A 20,799-nucleotide genomic window follows, 5' to 3' on the forward strand; every position below is an offset into this window, starting at 1 on the left:
CCTATATGACCACTCCTCTCACTAACTTCAGTAAGATCTCACCTGATAAAAATCTACCCACTTTTTAAGACTCACTCAGGGCCACTTCCTTCAAAAATCCTCCCCTGAGCTTCCCAAGCAAATGTCTGCAGAACTATTGTGCCTCTCAGGATATTTCTTGTCTGCTTTGTATTTATCAGTTCATACTCAATTTTGATCTTATTTTGTCTTTTTTTTTCTTTAGAGACTAGGTCTCACTCATTGCCCAGCCTGGAGTGTAGTGGCTATTTACAGGTGTGAGCATAGAGCACTGCAGCCTCAAATTCCTGGCCTCAAGCAAACTCTGGCTTCAAGTGATCCTCCTGCCCCAGCCTCCCAAATAGCTGGGACTATAGTTGTGGGCTAACTTGCCCAGCTTATTCTGCTTATTTCTACATAAAAGTATCAATTTACACAATTGCGTTAGGAAGTTGTATCTTTCCAGAGAAATCAAGGAAACATCTGTAAATTCTGGGGATAAGTTCGCAAACAGAAAAATGAGGAAATTTTTTTCAAGCAAAATTTGCAAGAGGATCAAAAATGATGGTAGGTTCTAGCAGTTTCACTTCTTGGTTGCTATAGGCCTAGTTTCTTGCCGTTTCTACTGTCTATGGAGATCTATTCCAAATTGATAGATGAAACACAAATAATTGTGGTGCTGAAGCTTTAATTATCTCTTTCTTTTATTCAGAACATTTACTTGGTATTTACTATGTACCAAGCTCTAGTATACAAAGGTGAATAAGACACAGTCAGTGCTTTTATGGAATTCTCTGGTCTGTGCAATAAGTGAGGCATAGACATTCTATGAAAATATCTCAAGAATCCTAGCAAATCATTCCTTTGTGTAGTAATAACCAGCCTAAAGGATCATGTTTGTAAAATACTTCATTATTTGCTAAATACTGACAGTCTTATCCCATTTGCCTCTTCCCTCTCCCAGTGTCTAGTAGAGCCCTGGCTATCCATAAAGACCTAGATAAATACATACCCAATTGATCTGAAATACCTGAACTAACCACTGTTTTGAAGCCAAGTGTCTAAGACAGTAATTGTAATTAGCAATGTCTGAACATAATCTGAATTTGAATGCCTTTGGGCAAATTATGCAGAGTTTGCCCCAGGTCCTACCATTCTCCATTGTATTAGACCTAGCTGGATTCACTTATTTTTGTTGCCTGCCAAACCCAATGGGTATTTGAGTTTTGGGGGGATCTTAGAGCCAGTACTCTTTCATAGGTATATAAGTAATTATTTGATCTCTAAACCATTTGTGTCATGGATAGACTACCAGTAGCCTTAAGATGCTATTCTACTGAATTTAATGGAGCACTTCAGTTCAAATTAAATCTCAATTTTTTAAGCAATAAACAACGAGTTCCCACTTTTTGTAAGCCTTTATATTAGAAAGTTGTGAGAATTCATAGAAGAATTCGTCATTGGAGAATTCCTAGAGGGTTTCCTCTAAGAAAGGGCCCTTGCCCTTAAAGACATTGTACAATAATTGGAAGGTTAAAACTCTCATACATGAAAAATAGTAAATCTGATATAAAACAAGTGATAAAATTGCAAAAGCCCTAGAAGTTGACTAGAGGAAGGGAGACTTCCCAGAGGGGTAGGATTTGAACTGGGCCTTTGAAGCACTGGTAGGATTTGGGGTTGAAGCTATTCTAAAGGGCACTGCATAGCTGACTCAGAAGCAGTCTCAGAGGTGCAAATGCACAGGCATGTTGAGGGGACAATGAACAGAGTAATTTGGCTGGACACTTAGGTTGAGAATGTCAAGGGCTTAATGCCAGGCAGAGCTGCCAATGGGTAGATGGTGGCAGTCACTCAAAAAACAGAGTGACAATACCAAAGGAGTATCTGAAAAAGATTAAATCTAATATTTTTTTCAGTATAGAATTGAGGGTGGATGGAATTGGCAGACAGCCACTCAATTAGGGAGTCACTGTATTCATCTAGATGTTTGGTAACAAGGCCCTAACTTCAGGTCAGAAAAAGGAAGCAAGGAAGAGAAAGAAGAAATATATAAGACAATTGCAAAACAATTCACTACTGATCAGCCATGCACAAGAGACAAAGAGAAAAGCAACAAGATTGACTGTGGTTTTAAGGCCAGACCAGCAAGACTATACTGGAGCCATGGGGGAGCAAGGGGTGGCAGGGAGAAATAGAAGATCGGGAGCTGATTTTAGAGGGAAGACAGTAAGTTTAGTTTTAGTCTGGGCAAGGCATAAGTGTTCCAAAAAATTACAGGTCCAGAGTTTGGGACAAAATTTAGGGCTAAAGATAAGGAAGTTATTTCTATTATGGAAATGTTAGTTGATATTGAGGAATGAATGAACCATCTGATAGGGAGAATATAAAAAGAAAGAAAGATTATAAAGAAAAGATCTGAACTCAGGAATGTCCCAAAATTTGGAGAGCATGAACAGAGGACCAGTGAAGAAGGCAGAGACAAGGTGATCAGAAGAGTATCAGAAGCTCCCCCAGAGCAGTACTTCTGAGGCAATGCAGGAAAGTCCCTCAAAGCAGGGACAGTTCATCATAGGGAGCTGTGGAGACTAAGAACTGGAAGTCAGCCCACAGGTGTGTTAGAAACAGCTGGAAGGCATCAGAGGTACTGGGGCTAGATAACCTTTCAGATGCCTTTGTCTGTCCTGGACTTCTGTGGATTGATTTGAAGGTTATCAAGCCCAGCTACAGTGGAGCAGGGTGTGGCATGAGAAGGTGATATTGCAGTTGCCCCTTTGCAGAGTAACCCAAGTATGCAACAATTAAGACATATGACACATTTGGACGTTAGTATGTGGAATTAAAATGACACACAACAATCTATTGGTTGCTGTCCAATGTATTGTAAAGCAAATATACTCTGAAGCATGACCCATAATACTATCTCTACCATCTCCTTTTTCAAATCAGCCTTAAACTTCCCCCTGTCCATTACACAAACATTTCATTTCTAGTGATTCTCCTGACATTTCATCAAGTAAATCCATTCAACGATTCGGCAAGCACCCAATAAGCACCTATGTGTATTGCCAGGCACTGCACTAGCAACTTGGGACTCAGAGAACCTTAAAGGTGTGCTTCTTGCCTGTGAGGAGCTCTAGTTCAATGGAAAAGCTCACAAACAGGAGAAATCTGGGGAGAAGATTCCCTGAAGCAGCAGACAACAAAGAGCCTGCTGATGGGGAGAGCTCAAGTAATGAAGGCACATAGATCAGGTTCCAGTGGCAAGACCAGCAGGAGCAGGATTGTTCATCCACTCACAGAATCTTAGGCTTGGAAAGGAGCTTGGAGGACATCCAGGCCAACTCCCTATTTGACTCTGATACAACTGCCTCATTACTGCTCACACTGAATATTTTTACTCTGCATTTTGTCAGTTTAGGTCTCTCACTCCCTGCCCCTCAGAGCCATAGTATTTTAGGGTTAAAAGTCCTGATTAGTCGGTAATCTCACTCAAGCTTAGCCTCTCCACCTCCATCCCCTCCACATGAACCCATTGTCATTGTTCTTCTACTCAGTGCACCCAGGTGCTGAGCAATCAGTAGCAATAAGCGTTTCCATAGTCCCCAAATCATGCTTTTGTTCAATAATGATTACCTCTATAAGTTATTAAGATAATAGTTTTGGGTTTTTTTGTTTTTGTTCCCGCGCCCCCACCCCCGCACCAACAGCTGACTCTTAGGCATAACTTGTAAACAAAGACCAGCCTGGAGTGATCACTGTCTGCTAAATGGATAATCACAAACAGATGTCAGTCATAGGAAAACAGATTTTTAAGTTCTTCACCATTAAGCCTCTGAAAACTCTAAGCTGAGAGACAGTCTTAAGAATAGTTAAATTATTTTACAGTGCACCTATTTGATGCAGAAAATATCTCACCTTATAAAAGTGAGCAACAAGAATAATATGCATAGGGACAAGTGAGAGAAATCTGTGGGCAGGAGGACATTAGCTTATTTGTGCCCCTCAGCACAATTTCTGAGGCAGAATGTCTCTTGCCTCAAATGGTGTGGAGAGAAAGTAGGCCACCCTTTCCCCACCCTGGCAGCCTCATCATGGTCCACAACATAAACAGTATGAGAGTATCTGAACCCACTCGTTACTCACATGAGGACTTGTCGCAGCTCCACAGGTAAAGATGCAAAAGAAAACAACAAAAAACAGTTGCTGTTTGCGTTAGATTTCCTTGTAGTAGCCACCAAAATGAACAGCCAAAAGGAAAACAAAACCATCAACATGCAGTAGCTCCCAACCCAGGATTCTTTCTAGCTGGGACATATGAGGATGGGTGACAAAAAAGCACTCAGAATTTGGCATTAAGATATATTCACTGAGAGAAGAAAAATTGTTAATTCAGTTTAAAGTTTACCATAACATGAGAGTGAGTCAAACCAGAACTAGTTCTGAGGAACTGACGAAAGCCTGGCTTATTTGGAAAGTTTTGGTTTTGCTTTTAGCAGTTTGTCTTGAATGGGATTGCATTTCTGATTTGGCTCTCGGCTTAGCTATGGTTGGTGTTTAGCAATGCTAGTGATTTTTGTATGTTCATGTGGGATCCTGAAATTTTGCTGAAGTTTATCAGCTGAAGGAGCTTTTGGGCTGAGACTATAGGATTTTCTAGATATAAAATTATGTCATCTGCAAACATGGGTAGTTTGACTTCTTCTCTTCCTTCTTGGATGCCTTTTCTGTCTTTCTCTTGCCTGATTGCTCTGGCCAGGATTTCCAATAGTATGTTGAATAGGAGTGGTGAGAGAGGGCAGCTTTGTCTTGTACCGGTTTTCAAGGGGCATGCTTCCAGCTTTTGCCCCTTCAGTGAGATGTTGGCCGTGGGTTCATCATAGATGGCTCTTACTATTTTGAGGTATGTTCCTTCAATACATAGTTTTTTGGGAGTTTTTTTTAAACATCCCTTGAGAGTTTTTAGCACCCTTTAATTCCCTCTCTTTCCCCTGTTCCTAAATGTGCTCCAGCTTATCAGTGTCCCTGGAGCACATTTAGGAATAGGGGAAAGGGACAGAATGAAGAATATCAGCATGCCTTAGTGCTGTGCCAGGAAATTTACTCATTTCCTAGGGCTTCTGTAACACATGACCTCAAGTCCTTGGCACTCCCTGACTTATAGTTGCATCACTCCAATCTCTGCCTCCATATTCAAATAACATTCTTTTCTGTGTGTATCTCTATATTCCTCTCCTCTTATTAGGATACCATCTGTTGGATTAGTGCCCACCCTAATGCAGTATGACCTCATTTAGACTACATCTGCATAGACCCTATTTCCAAATAAAGTCACATTCTGAGGTCCTCAGTAGACATGAATTTGGGGGGAACATTATTCAACCAACCTCACTTCATTTCATAGTGCCTCATTTCATTCTCAGTGCAATATGTGGTTTAGAGTTAGACCCATTTTACGCATGAGAAAACAGGACCAAGATCAAGCAAAGTTGCCTTAGTTGCATGGCTGAATTTGAACTCTGACCTCAGTGGCCCCACTATACCCTGAGGCTTGTGATTGGTGAGATTAAAACCACATGGCAAGAAAAGGCCAACTTGAATATAGGCCTGAATGATCAATCCTTCTCCTGCTGCCTTCTGTCCTTTTCCTTGTGCTTATAGGGGTAGGATGAGCAGAGATGTGGGGCTGATCACTCAGAGGATTTTTTAAGAAAACATCTCTCCTTGCCTGGGCTTAGAGCCTTCCCTGCCTCCTTGTTTCTTCTGCAAAAGCAAGGCTCTCCTTTCTTCCTCCTTGTCCTGCATCCTCTTATTGCTCCATCCCTTGAACAAGAAGTACTTTAAGAGGTACTACAAAGCTGTGTAGTACCTATAAATGGGAGTGGCTGCCTAGACTGCAAGAGTTGGGACTGTGACTGTGGGACCCATGCTTCCTCTGGGGACCTGCTTTTACACCTATGGCTCCAGGCTTGTGGTTTCCTTAGGAGTTGCCATTCTCTTACCTCACCCTCTGTTCCTGGCCACAGTGACTGACTGAGGAATGGACATATGTCCCTTGTGTGGCTTTGAGTTTTAGTATCTATGGAAACCACACCTCACCTACCAGAGTTCCTGTCCTTCTTTAGGAGTGAGGTGTACTCACCACAGTTTCCTTTCCACTCTCTTGGGTAGCCTTTCTCCAGCCTTGGCCTGCCTCTCCTCTTCACACTTTCCTTTGGACAGTTCAGCTCTGTTTCTCCACAGTTTAGGGCATCCTGAAGCAAAGGAAGGTCCAGGTATTTTCACAACAAGGCCAAATAAAACTCAAGCTAGTATCTCAGCACATTAGCCTGCCTCATAAATCTGTATATCTAGAGAAAATAATGGAGGGGCACAAACCAAAGTGTTAATAAAGGCATTTCTGGGTGGAGGACTTGCAGGTAACTTTTTTAGTTTTTTGTTAAACTTTTATTTTACATAAGTAAACTCATGTTATGGAGGTTTATCATACAGATTATTTTGTCACCTAGATACTAAGCCTAGAACCCAGTAATTTTTTTTCTTTTTTTTTTTTTTTTGCTCCTCTCCCTCCTCCCCGGGGCCTCCACCCTTGGATAGGCTCCAGTGTGTGTTGTTCCCCTCCTTGTGTCCATGTGTTCTTATCACTTAGCTCCCACTTATCTGTGAAAACATGGAGTATTTGGTTTTCTGTTCCTGCGTTAATTTGCTAAGGATAATGGCTTCCAGCTCCATCCATGTTCCTGCAAAGGACATGCTCTTTTTTATAGCTGTATAGAATTCCATGGTGTATTTGTACCACATTTTCTTTATCTAGTCTGTCATTGATGGGCGTTTAGGTAGATTCCATGTCTTTGCTATTGTGACTAGTGCTATGATGAACATGTTTCTTTGTGATAGAATGATTTACATTCCTTTGGGTATATACCCAGTAACGGGATTGCTAGATTGAATGGTAGTTCTGTTTTTAGCTCTTTGAGGAATTGCCACACTGCTTCCACAGTGGTTGAACTAATTTACACTCTACCGATAGTGTATAAGCATTACCTTTTCTCCACAACTTTGTCAGCATACTATTTATTAACTTATTATTTTTTTTTTTGAGATGGAGTCTCACTCTGTCACCCAGGCTAGAGTGCAGTGGTGCTATCTCAGCTCACTGCAAGCTCCACCTCCTGGGTTCATGCTGTTCTCCTGCTTCCGCCTCCCTAGTAGCTGGGACTATAGGCGCCTGCCACCATGCCTGGTGAATTTTTTTGTATTTTTAGTAGAGATGGGGTTTCACCATGTTAGCCTGGATGGTCTGGATCTCCTGACCTTGTGATTCACCTGACCTTGGCCTCCCAAAGTGCTGGGATTACAGGCGTGAGCCACCACGCCTGGCCAACTTATTAACTTTTTAATAATAGCCATTCTGACTAGTGTGAGATGAACTCTCACTGTGATTTTGATTTGCATTTCTTTAACGATCAGTAATATTGAGCTTTTTATATGCTTGTTTGCCACGTGTATGTCTTCTTTTGAAAAACACCTGTTCATATCCTTTGCTCACTTTTTAATTGGGTTGTTTTTTTCTTGTAAATTTGTTTAAGTTCCTTATAGATACTGGATATTAGACCTTTGTCAGATGCATAGTTTGCAAAAGTTTTCTCCCATTCTGTAGATTGTGTGTTTACTTTGTCGATAGTTTCTGTTGCTGCATAGAAGCTCTTTAGTTTAATTAGATCCCATTTGTCATTTTTTGCTTTTGTTGCAATTGCTTTTGGTGTCTTTGTCATGATATCTTCACTCACTTCTATGTCCAGAATGATATTGCCTATGTTGTCTTCCAGGGATTTTTTTATAGTTTTAGGTTTTACATTTAAGTTATTAATCCATCTTGAGTTGATTTTTGTATCTGGTATAAGGAAGGAGTCTAGTTTCCATCTTCTGTATATGGCTAGCCAGTTATCCCAGCACCCGTTATTGAGTAGGAAGTCCTTTCTCCATTGCTTGTTTTTGTCAACTTTGTCAAATATCAGATAGTTGTAGGTGTGCAGCCTTATTTCTGGGTTCTCTATTCTGTTCCATTGGTCTATGTGTCTGTTTTTGTACCAGAACCATGGTGTTTTGGTTTCTGTACCCCTGTAGTATAGTCTGACTTTGTTATTTTTGCTTTGATTGCCTTGGCTATTTGGGCTCTTTGTTGGTTCCATATAAATTTTAAAATATTTGTTTCTAGTTCAGTGAAGAATATCACTGGTAGTTTGGTAGAAACAGCATTGAATCTATAAATTGCTTTGGGCAGTATGGTTGTTTTAATGATATTGATTCTTCCTATCCATAAGCATGGAATGTTTTCCCATTTGTTTGTGTAATGTCTAATTTCTTTGAGCAGTATTTTGTAATTCTCATTGTAGAGCTCTTTCACCTCCCTGTTTAGCTGTGTTCGTAGGTATTTTGTTTTTTTTGTGGAAATTGCAAATGGAAATGTTTTCCTGGTTTGGCTCTCAGCTTGGCTGTTGCTGGTATATAGGAATGCTTGTGATTTTTGTACATTTATTTTGTATCCTGGAACTTTGCTGAAGTTGTTTATCAGCTTAAGGAGCATTTAGGCTGAGACTTGGGGGTTTTCTAGATATAGAATCATGTCATCTGCAAAGAGGGATAGTTTAACTTCCTCTCTTCCTATTTGGATGCCTTTTCTTTCTTTTTCTTGCCTGATTGCTCTGGCCAGGACTTCCAATACTGTGTTGAATAGGAGTGGTGAGAGAGGGCATCTTTGTCTTGTGCTGGTTTTCAAGGGGAATGCTTCCAGCCTTTGCATATTCAATATGATGTTCGCCGTGAGTTTGTCATAGTTGGCTCTTATTTTGAGGCATGTTCTTTCAATACCTAGTTTGTTGAGCATTTTTAACATAAAGAAATGTTGAATTTTATAAAAAGCCCTTCTACATCTATTGAGATAATCATGTGGTTTCTGTCTTTAGTCCTGTTTATGTAATTAATCACATTTATTGATTTGGCTATGTTGAACCAACCTTGCCTCCTGGGGATAAAGCCTACTAGATCATGATGGATTAGCTTTTCGATGTGCTGCTGGGTTCAGTGTGTTAGTAGTTTGTTAAGGATTCTTGCATCAATGTTCATCAAGGATATTGGCCTGAAGTTTTTTGTTGTTGTTGTGTCTCTTCCAGGTTTTGGTATCAGGATTATGCTGGCCTCATAGACCTGGGGAGGAGCCCCTTCTCCTCAATTCTTTTGGAATAATTTCTCTAGGAATGATATCAGCTCTTCTTTGTACATCTGGTAGAATTTGACTGCGAATCCATCAGTCTGACTTGATGATCTGTCTAATATTGTCAGTGGGGTGTTGAAGTCTCCCCCTATTGTTGTATGGGAGTCTGAGTGTCTTTGAAGGTCTCTAAGACCTTGCTTTATGAATCTGAGTGCTCCTGTGTTGGGTGCATGTATATTTAGGATAGTTATATCTTCTTGTTGAACTCTTTATCATTATGTAATGCCCTTCTTGGTCTTTTTTGGTCTTTGTTGGTTTAAAGTCTGTTTTGTCTGAAATTAGGATTGCAATCCCTGCTTTTTTCTGTTTTCTATTTTCTTGGTAGATATTTTTCCATCCCTTTATTTTGAGCCTATGTGTGTTACTGCGTGTGATATGAGTCCCTTGAAAACAGTATGCCATCCGGTCTTGCTTTTTTATCCAGCTTGCCACTCTGTGCCTTTTAATTGGGAGCATTGTTTGTGTGGTTTCTTTATACTATCACTGGTCTGTGTACTTAATTGCATTTTTGTAGAGGCTAGTAACTGTCTTTCCTTATTATATTTAGTGCTTCTTTCAGGAGCTCTTGTGAGACAGGCCTGGTGGTAATGTATTCCCTCAGCATTTAGTTGTCTGAAAAGGATCTTATTTCTTCTTCACTTATGAAGCTTAGTTTGGCTGGATATTTTGGCTGGATATGAAACTCTTGGTTGGAATTTCTTTTCTTTAATAATGTTGAATATAGGCCTCCAATCTCTTCTGGCTTGTAGGGTTTCTGCCGAGAGGTCTGCTGTTAGTCTGATGGGCTTCCCTTTGTAGATGACCTTTCCTTTCTGTGTAGCTGCCTTTAACATTTTTTTCTTGCATTTCCACCTTGGAGAATTTGATGATTATGTGTCTTGGGGACAGTCTTGTGAAGTGTCTTATGGGGGTTCTCTGCATTTCCTGAATTTGAATGTCGGCCTCTCTAGCTAGGTTGGGAATTTCTCATGAATGATATGCTGGAATGTGTTTTCCAAGTTGCTCCCATTCTCCCCATCTCTTTCAGGGACACCAGCAAGTCAAAGATTTGGTCTGTTTACATAATCTCATTTTTCTTGGAGGTTTTGTTTGTTCCTTTTTATTCTTTTTTCTCTATTCTTGTCTGACTGTCTTCTTGTCTGTCTTATTTCAGAAAGTCAGTCTTCAAGCTCTGAGATTCTTTCCTCAGCTTGTTCTATTCTGCTATTGATATTTGCAATTGCATTATGAAATTCTTTCAGTATATTTTTCAGCTCTGTCAGTTCAGTTACATTCTTTTCTATACTGGCTATTTTGTCTGTCAGCTCCTATATTGTTTTATTGTGATTCTTAGCTTCCTTAAATTGGGTTTCAGTGTTCTGCTGAATCGCGATGATCTTTGTTCCTATCCATATTCTGAATTCTATTTCTGTCATTTCAGCTATCTCAGCTGGTTAAGAACCCTTATTGGAGAACTAGTGTGATCGTTTGGAGGAAAGAAGACCATCTGGCTTTTTAGTTCTTAGAGTTCTTGTCTTGGTTTCTTTCTCATCTTTGTAGAATGATGTTCCTTCAATCTTTGATGTTGCTGTTTTTTCCCCCCTCCTTTTTTTTATCATATTTAATGACTTCGGGGTTTGATTGTGGTGTAAGGTGGATTCAGTAGATTGGCTTCATTTCTGGAAGATTTTAGGGGGCCAAGTCTCAGCTCAGGACTCCCAAACTGTGTGTTCTAACTCTGGGGCACTGGTATCAGGCCCTGGCCTTGTTCTCTGGCTCCTTGAGGTTAGGAACCTGCTATGTTGGAGGGGCCTGAGGTGCTCCTGGACTGCTGATCACAACTCTCTGAGGCTTGGTGACAGCCAAAGTGCTTTGTAGGGCTGTGGAAACATGATCCATCCTTAGTCACATGTGCCAGTCACAGGGGCAGCAGCAGTGCAGTGGGGTGCACACTTGTTGTATGCAACAGGGTGCTAGTGGGTGCCGGAGTGCGAGCCTTCATGCAGGTGTTCATAGAAGCAGCAGTGGCAGCATGACTTAGGCGGGTTGGGGGGCCCTCACCAGCAACTGTACACATGTTTGTGCCAGTGTTGGTATTTTAACATGGGAGCAGGATGCTGGTAGAGGCAGGGCTGTGTGTGCCCCCTGTGCACATTCACATGGGTGGCAGTGGCCTGCCACTTTTTTTGTGCCTAGTTTTGTGCCATAGGCCTGCTTTATTTTTGTGCCTAGTTTTGTGCCATAGGCAGTGTTCACACAAGGGCAGGGTGCTGGCTGGGGCAGGGTTGGGGACTGGCTGGGGCGGAGCTGGCAGCTCCATGCCCAACAACATTCTGATGACAATGCCATTGCCATCACAGTGGGCAGTGCTGCAGGGGAAGGAGGGGCAGGGTACACTCACACCAGCAGCAGTTGCACGGCAGGGTGCATGCTCACACATATGCTGGTGGGGAAGGGAAGGTGAGGTCTGCCTGTGCGCACGTTACTGGCAAAGTGATGTGAAGGGTGGCTGTAGGCAAGTGTGTGCAGGCAAAGCAGCATCAGGGAGGCTGCAGTTAGGGGATGAGCTGGGTGGGCTGGTGTGTGTCCATGGGGGCTACTCTGCTGCAGCACTCTGACAGTCTGGCATGGTCTGCCAGCACAGGTGCTATGATGTGGGCTCCCAGGAGGTACCTGGTGGCTGCACTGCAAGCAGGCATGACCAGGCTGGGACCCTGGGGAAGGCTAGCAGACCAAAGGGTGCTGAAGTCAGACCAGCCCCATCTCATGGGCAACACCGCCCTGCAGAATTTAGGACCGACATTTCCCCCAGTGCTAAAGTCTCCTATGGGAGCAAGTTCAGCCTAGGGAGATGGGCATCCCTGGCTGTGCTCCACCACAAACACTCCTGCACCAAACCTACTGGTGCTCTGCCCCTACCACTTCTCTAAGCAGCTCTCCCTGCCAGCTCAAGTGTCCACAGTGGTTGAGGGGTCTTCTCCTGTTGTGATTCCAGAGGCCCACGGCAAGAGGGTATTTCTCCTTGCCTGTTCAACTCATCCCTTCTGCAGGAGTTTTTGGGGTCCAGAGCAAGTCCCAGTGTGCAGTAGCCTCATGCAGGGTTCCCAGCTTCCTCCTGCTTCAGCCCAGCCTCTGTGTCTTCTCTCTGTTCACTCTTGATGCCTTCCCTTTGAAAATCTGGTAAGATCTCTGTGAGAGATGTTTCTCCTGGCTGCATCTAGTTAGCTATCTTGCCTCCTTCCCCTGCAGGTAATTTTAAAGTTTCTTTCTTTGGCTTAATTTTATTTTTTAAATAGTCTGCCATGAGCACAAATTACTTTTGTAAAGACAGAAATAATTTTTTAAAAGCAATAATGGAGAATATAGTTATATTACTGAAAAATAACAGGAAGAAAACATTTAAAGAAATCAACAAAGGGCTGTATGTGTTTCTAATTTATTTATTTATTTATATTGATTTATTTATTTGAGACAGGGTCTGACTCTGTCACTCAGGCTGGAGTGCAGTGGCATAATCAGGGCTCCCTGCAACTTCAACCTGCCAGGCTCAAGCCATCCTACCACTTCAGCCTCTCAAGTAGATGGAACCACAGGCATGTGCCACCACACCCAGCTAATTTTTGTATTTTTTTGCAGAGATGGTGTTTTGCCATATTGCCCAGGCTGATCTCTGTTGGGTTTTGAAGGGAAGGTGAGGGTTAAAGAAATATGCACACCATGGAAGTCAGGGAGGAGCCTAATGCCATTGCCTGCCACTGCTTACAGGCTGGGGTTATTTATAGGTACGGCTGGGAGGGGTCTGGGCAGTATGGCTTGCTGTCCTGTAGGATATTGATAAGATGTTCCCATGATGAGGTGGTTCTGGTTCTTGTTCAGGCAGGATGTCATCATGGTGTTCCTTGGACCTTTGCCCAGAAAGATATGATAGGGATATTTCTTTAGTTGGACCTTTGTGGGCCTTGTGGTCAAGTGGTTAGCAGGATGTTTCTCACGGCCCAAAAACCCGTGAAATGTTTCACTTTTACCAAGGTCTGCACAATAGCAGGGAGCTTACAAAATGGTGCAGTTTGGACTAACATTCTTGTCTTGGCACATGTATATATCTCCAAGAAGAATGCTGTTTTTATGTTAATGAATCCGGCATTGTTCACAGCGCAACCCACAGGCTGCACCTGAGCTCCATAACAGGGCTGCACAAATCCAACATCAAGTCATTCGCTGTTGGCAGGGGTCATCCTCCTAAAGTGGATACCTTGGGTAACCCCTGTCTTAGGGCCCCTAATTTTCTCCCTCATAATACTAAAATTGGCCCATGTGTACTCACCTTCATATCCCACTTTATCTCTCAAAGGCCAAACTCCCTTGACCAGGCAGCTATATAGAAACACATTGACACCATTCTTCTCTGCCAAGTTGGGTATCAGCACCTCCAGGAAAACAACTCTGAAGTCGGACACCCACTGCTTCAAGACCCAAAACCTGAGTGCAGTGCCCTCTTTAGCAGGAAGCAGCCAGATAATTATCAATGCCCCTCTTCCTTTTTATACTAAACTAGAAGGCAAAGACCTTCTGGGCAAAGGTCCAAGGAACACCATGATGACATCCCACCTGAACAAGGACCGGAACTGCCTCATCATGGGACCATCTTATCAATTTCCTGCCAGGCAGCAAGCCATACTGCCCAGACCCCTCCTGCCTGTACCTATAAATTGCCCCAGCCTGTAAGCAGCAGCGGGCACTTGCATTAGGCTGGTCCCTGACTTCTCCAGGTTTTGTGCTGGATATAAAGCCTGCATTTGTTGTTGAACTTCCCTCTTATGTGTGTGTGTGTCTTTCTTTAAGTATTGCCTTCCCTTCAAAACCTAACAGTCTCGTACTCCTGAGCTCAAGTGATTCATCCACCTCAGCCTCCCAAATTGTTGGGATTACGGGTGTCAGCCACCATGCCTGGCCGGCAATATATTTAATTTAGCTTTGTTCTCTTTTTAATAGAAGATTCCTGAGAGGCATAGCTAAATTTTGTGTGTGTGTGTCTGTGTGTAGAATTAGACACCCGCTTCGACATTGCATTGACACTTGGAAATAGAAAATTAGAATTTTGGTCATAAACTATCAGACTATAATAAGAATATAATAAGTTTAATAATTATCTCACCAGCCAATCTATGAGGCCCCTTCAATCTTATAGAAGGGAAAGTTAATACAAAGAGAGATTGCAGAGCTTAACCAAGATCACCCTGTGAATGTAGGGCACAGTAGGTAAGAAATGCTACAACCATTTCTGTCCTTTCCTCCCAAGATATTTTCCTCCAAATGCAGTGTAATGTAAATGTAGTTCAATGCAATATAATATGATGCAATACAATGTATGTGATGTGATGCGATGTAATGTAATATATTGTAATGTGACATGATGTAAATATTCATGTAAATCACCTAGAACAGTGCTTGTCATACAGCAGGTGCTAAATCTATGTTAATGCTTCCAGGCGCAAAAAAATAAGTCCAGTATTTCCCACTCTTCTTGGTTTTATAAGGGAAAAAACTGCAGCCTGAGGATGAGAAAGAAATGCACTTGAATTTTGGAGAAACAGGCAAAGAGCAAGAGCTAAGGAAGGGGTGAGAACTGAGGAGGCAGTTTATCTAGAACCTGCTTTAGCAATGTTTCCAAAGTCAGGGAGCAGGAATCTGCTGTGAGTTTATCTGGCATGTGAAGGAAGCAGGTGAAGACCAGCTTAATCTCTTGAAAATGGGGATGGAGGCTGGGCACGGTGGCTGACGCCTGTAATCCCAGCACTTTGGGAGGCCAAGGCGGGCAGATCACCTGAGGTCAGGAGTTCGAGACCAGCCTGGCCAACATGATGAAACCCTGTCCCTACTAAAAAATGCAAAACTTAGCCAGACGTGGTGGCAGGTGCCTGTAATCCCAGCTACTTGGGAGGCTGAGGCAGGAGAATTGCTTGAACCCAGGAGGTGGAGGTTGCAGTGACCTGAGATCGTGCCACTGCACTCCAGCCTCAGCAACAAAGCGAGACTCTGTCTCAAATAAAAAAGAAAATGGGAACAAGGGTTTCATAGGGTGGGGCAGGCAGGTCATGAGCAGCTGGGGGAAAAGAGGAGGAAGAAGGAGACCACATGGGGACCAGCCCGAAAATTGGCCTCCCTTGTATCATGGTCAGCCAGGGACTGGAGGTCAGTCACTGGTCATCATACTCAAGGTCCACACTTGGCTTGCTATCCCACCTCATCTCTGTGTGCTAAGAAAGGCCTTGTCTCAAAGTAAGAGAAGGATAGGTGTGAATGGAAGTTCTGGCCAGAGCAACTGAGATACTTGTTTGTTCTTAGAAGGAGAGAGGTCTAGGTTTGGCTCATTTACAGAAAAGAACTTTTCAAAATAAAAAGAGATTTATTATAAGTGTAACAGGTTGATGTGGGGCACTGATTAAGTATTTTTTCTGCCCCATGTTACGGAATAGTGAAGAAATAACTGGGTAGATGGCTTCTTGTTGAGGAAAAGTTACTGAACTCACAAAGGTCAAATTTAAGTAAGGCCTCTATAGTACTGTAGGGTGACTATGGTTAGCAGCAATTTATTCTATATTTTCAAACAGCTAGAAGAGAGGATTTTGAATGTTTCCAACACGAAGAAATAAATGTTTGAGATGACGGATATGCTAATTACCATGATTTAATTATAATATATCATATACATGTGTTGAAATAGCACACTCTACTCCATAAATATATACATTTATGTGTCAATTTAAATAAATAATTAAAAAGCCAGGAGTGGTGGCACACACCTACAGTCCCAGCTACTTGAAAGGCTGAGGTGGGAGGATCATTTTAGTTCAGGAGTTTGAGGCTGCAATGAACTATGATTCCACCACTGCACTCCACCCAGGGTGACAGAGCAAGACTCTGTCTTTAAAAATACTAAAAATAAATTTTTCAAAAAGAAAGATCCTTTTGTTAATATGGTAAAAAAAAAAATTAAGTCAGGCCTAATTCCTTTGATGAATCTTTCAGGTGCAGGGTTGGGGGCAGGAAACGAGGGGAGAGAAGAGAGAGAGGAGAGAAATTAAACTCCTCCTCTTGTTAAGGCCCACTTGCCTTTAACAAAGACAATTAAGAAGGAGACTAAGAGACAGGGAGAAGGTTCTGAGAGCCTAGAGTGGATGTATACTATCCGAGTCTCCTCTCATTCTTGGGGAGAGAAAAGGGGTGCTAAACACATATCTCCAAAGTTTGAGAGTGCCTTGTATAGAGATTAATACCTGCTTCTTGCCTGAAGTTTCTGAAAGTGGGAGGTTCACTGGGTGTCCCGTGAAAAGGACTGAAGACTTATTTTCAGGAATGAAGAAAATGGGGGTATCATTCAATTCCCAGGCCCCTGAGTCCTCAGGGATTAACAAAAACCCAAGCAGTTACTATGGCTTCCAATGATGCAGAAGGGAAGGAAGCCGAAGATATGGGAGGCCTCAGCCATTATCAGAGGCCACTACCCTTAGACTGCAACAGCCTGAGACTTGAGCCATTTCTCTGCCCAACTCAAAGATTGCAGGGTCATAAGTTTTGCCTGTTCTGGGAGGAGAGATATGGGATTGGAATTTTAAATGAGATGAACTCTGTCACTTCCTCAAAATGTTGAACATAGTGACCCATTGTTCTACTCCTAGGTGTATTTCAAAAGAAATGAAATGTACACACAAAAATGTCTGCATAAATGTTCATAGAAGCATTATTTTTAATATCAAAAAATTGGAAACAACCTAGATGACCAGAGGCTGATGAATGAGACAATAAAAAACAATATGTCCATACAATGGAATATATCTCAGCTTTAGAAAGGAAGGCAGTCCTGATACATGATACAGTGTGTGTGAACCTTGAAAACATGCTATGTGAAAGAAGCCTGTCACAAAAGATTGTACATATTGTATGATTCCATTTACATGAAATGTCCAGAATAGGCAAATCCATAGAGGCAGGAAATAATTACTGGTTGCTTAAGACTGGGAGGAATGAGGGGAACTAGGGGGTGACTGCTAGAGGTATGGGATTTCATTTTGGGATGATGAAAATGTTTCAAAATTAATTATAGTGTTGGTGCACAACTCTGTGCACATACTAAAAACCACTGAAAGGTATGCTCTAAATCAGCAATCCCCAACGTTTTTCTCACCAGGAACCAGTTTCATCGAAGACAATTTTTCCACACATTGTGGGGAGGGTGGAGAAAATGGTTTCAGGATGAAACTGTTCCACCTCAGATCATCAGGCATTAGTTAGATTCTCATAAGAAGAGCAACCTAGATCCCTCGCATGTGCAGTTTACAATAGGGTTTGTGCTGCTGTGAGAATCTAATGCTGCCAATGATCTGACAGGAGGTAGAGCTCAGGTGGTAATGCTCGTTTGCTGGATGCTCACCTCCTGCTGTATGGCCCATTTCCTAACAGGCCATGGATGGGTACTGGTTCACAGTCCAGGGTTTGGGAACTCCTGCTCTAAATGAGTGAATTGCATGGTATATGAATCAGATATCAAAAGCTATTGGAAAACATGGGACCAGACTGAGTCATAATAAGTGATCTACAAATTATGAAATTGCACTGAGATATGATGAGGGTCACTCAGTGCCTAACAGGCTAGAAGGATTTCCCAGAATACTACTGGCAACAGTTAGTAGAAAAATAAAACATTTGGTCAAGTCTCCTCAATTGAATTGGTGATATAAGGATGGGCAGGATCCAAACTGTCAGAAACAAGGTAACCTCAAGACTGGCTGCTTTCTTTGCCCACCTCTCGTGGTTCATGGAGTCTCTCTCCCTCAGCTCATCTCTGCTTCTCTCTGTACATCTCATCTGTTCAACTCGCACTGCTGGTTTCCTCAGTCTTTCCCTCTACTCTGAACTTCTTTTCTCTTTCTGGTGGCTTCTGCTTTCTCAGAGTTTCTGCTGCCTCAGCTACTCCTGGCCCGTCATGGATTCTAGCAGCCTCCTGACCCTTCTGTGTCAGGCATACCCACATTCTCAGTCTTGAGAATCTGAGTAGCTGATTCAGTCTCTGGAAGCCAGCCATATCCCAAAGCCTTCTCGTCTTCCTAGTTCTGGCTCTGGGAAGCCAGAGGAGACAAGACCATTGGACCCCAGCACCTAGGCATGGTATAAGATGAACCCAGTGTGGTCCCTAGCAACTCTGGCCTGAAGGATCTCCAGAGCCAGCCAGTTTCCCAGGGACCCCCCAGCCAGGGCTGGTCAGGGCTACAGCATGTTCCCAGGACTAAACTGAGGACAAGTCTTAAGTCTGTTTGCCTTAAGACCTGGGGAATCTCCATAGAATGCTTGGACCAAGTATAGAAGACTTCTAAACTCAAACTCAAGTAAAGGAAATCTGAACTCAAACTCAGGTAAAGGAAATGAGAGGTTCTCACAATGACTTTGGTTCCAGCTCATATTTTTTTCTTTTTAAAGTGAAATGATGATTCATCACTTTCAATGTAGTCAAGAGACAGCTGACTCATATTTTGGGGTTAGGTCAGTGGTTCCCCAATATGGCTGCAGGTTAGAATCCCCTGGGGAACCTGAAACATAGGGGTGCCTGGGCACTACCCAAGACCTCCTGATTCAAAATCTCCAGGGTGGGGTCCAGGAATCTGCATTTTTTGAAACTCGTCAGTGGTTCTGTGGTAACCAGCCATGCTCTAATTGGTGGATCAGCATTAGAGAATCCTTGGACTTGATGACACTGATGGCAGCAATCCTTGAAGGGAAATAAGCAAGAGGGAGAAAAGGAAGGTGAGAACCCAAAGACAAACTTCAGCTGCTTTAAGATGTGGACATCTGTCTATGTTTCTTAGATTTTCTTTCACTAAGAAGAGCTGATACCATGATTCTCAATCTACCATGGGGGAGGAAAATGGAAGCACGCAGATGTAAGTTGATCTCACCTAAGGCAACAGAATTAAGGCAGGTCTCTGCTGTAGAAAGACCACCATAAGGGATAATTCTGCTCCCTTGTTATTCTCCTCACTGGATGGTAGACACTGGAAGCAGAGACAATATCTGATGCACCTCTGCATTCCCACTACCTGGAACATAAAGTTGCTCAATAAATAAACATCCTCTGTTGAATGAATAACTGGAAAGGCAGGTCCACTTTTAGAAACCATTGTGACTGGCTGGAGAGATGGAGCTATGTGGAAAGCAGAAAGAGCAGTTGACACCAAGGGCAGAGAAGCTGGATTTGGTGCTACTACTTACTAGCTCTGTGATTTAACCACTCTCTCTGCCTTGGCGATAAAATGTCTGAACAGAGTTTTGTAAATGACATTTTATAATTTATATAGAAAGCCTAGAATTTGGCTGGGTGTGGTGGCTCACACCTGTAATCCCAGCACTTTGGGTGGCCAAGGTGGCCAGATAACTTGAGCTCAGGAATTCAAGACCAGCCTGGGAAACATGGTGAAACCCTATCTCTACAAAAAATACAAAAATTAGCTGGATGTGGTGGCATGTGCCTATAGTCCCAGCTACTTGGGAGGCTGAGGCAGGAGAATTTATTGAGCCTGGTAGGCTGCAGTGAGCCAAGATCGCACCATTGCACTCCAGCCTGGGAAACAGGAGTGAAACCCTGTCTCAAAAAAAAAAAAAAAAAAAAAAAAGCCCAGAATTTCTAGTAAGGCCTTCTTGCTCCTTTTGCTTAAGTGGCATGTTAAAAATCAGTGACTTCTTTAATGACTGTACTTACTCTGAACTCTGTGCCAGATAAGGTAGAAAACAGAAACAAAAAATAAAGAAATTAATATGCAAGAGTTGCTTTTCCTACTTGTTACTCTAGAATCATAAGACCACATGGCTGTACTTTCCAGTTATTCATTCAACAGGGATGTTTATTTATTGAGTGACTTTATGTTCTAGGTAGTGGGAATGCAGAGGTGCATCAGATATTGTCTCTGCTTCCAGGGGCTCCTGTCTAGTGAGGAGAATAATAAGTGAGCAGAATTATCCTTTGGGGTGGTCATTCTACAGTAGAGACAGAATGCCCACTCCTCTTCCAGCCTGCTCTGACAGCTTGCACACTGGGAGACACTGGAGCCTGTGTCTCTCAGCCAGAAGTGGGATGCTGGTGATGATGGTGGTGGTTGTATATGTGCTACAGCAGAAGTGGCTTCTAGGACTGTATATGGCATAGAGAGGAACTAATTAAGGTGAATGGCCTGAGAAAGCTCCCTCACTTTACAAAAGAGGAAACTAAGGCTTTAGAGAGGTTAGGTAGACAGGTGGCCAGTGGGAGAATGAAGATCCTTCAGGAACTGCAGGGGGAAGAGGACAGTGTCTTGCTCCCCACCGTCAGCAACCACCTCTGCCCTCTCCACTCCCCCCATCATTCCTCGCTCCTGCTCTGACCTCAGCACCTTCCCTCCTCCTCTGCAGGTCAGGAGCAGGTAAGCTGGCCCTATGCAGGGGAGCACAGGGGTCACGATCAGAGATTTTGGAGGCAGACCTCTGTCTAAATCTGTTTCACCTCCTACCAGCCGTAAGACTTC

At 42.8% G+C, this 20,799-nt stretch overlaps 2 protein-coding genes across 4 annotated transcripts in view; one reads left to right on the plus strand and one right to left on the minus strand.

Moving 5' to 3' along the window:
* Positions 1-4,423, minus strand: part of PDCD1LG2 (programmed cell death 1 ligand 2) — a 60,610-nt gene extending 56,187 nt beyond the window's left edge. For all 3 annotated transcript variants that reach the window (XM_011937323.1, XM_011937324.1, XM_011937322.1), the window contains exon 1: positions 4,144-4,423. The gene's annotated coding sequence lies outside the window, so the exon portion shown is untranslated. The remainder of the gene's footprint in view (positions 1-4,143) is intronic.
* Positions 1-20,799, plus strand: part of PLGRKT (plasminogen receptor, C-terminal lysine transmembrane protein) — a 267,718-nt gene that overhangs the window by 108,062 nt on the left and 138,857 nt on the right. The gene's annotated exons all lie outside the window — the stretch shown is intronic.

The sequence above is a fragment of the Colobus angolensis genome, unplaced genomic scaffold, assembly GCF_000951035.1.
Source record: "Colobus angolensis palliatus isolate OR3802 unplaced genomic scaffold, Cang.pa_1.0 Scaffold162, whole genome shotgun sequence".
In the NCBI taxonomy this organism is placed as follows: Eukaryota; Metazoa; Chordata; class Mammalia; order Primates; family Cercopithecidae; genus Colobus; species Colobus angolensis.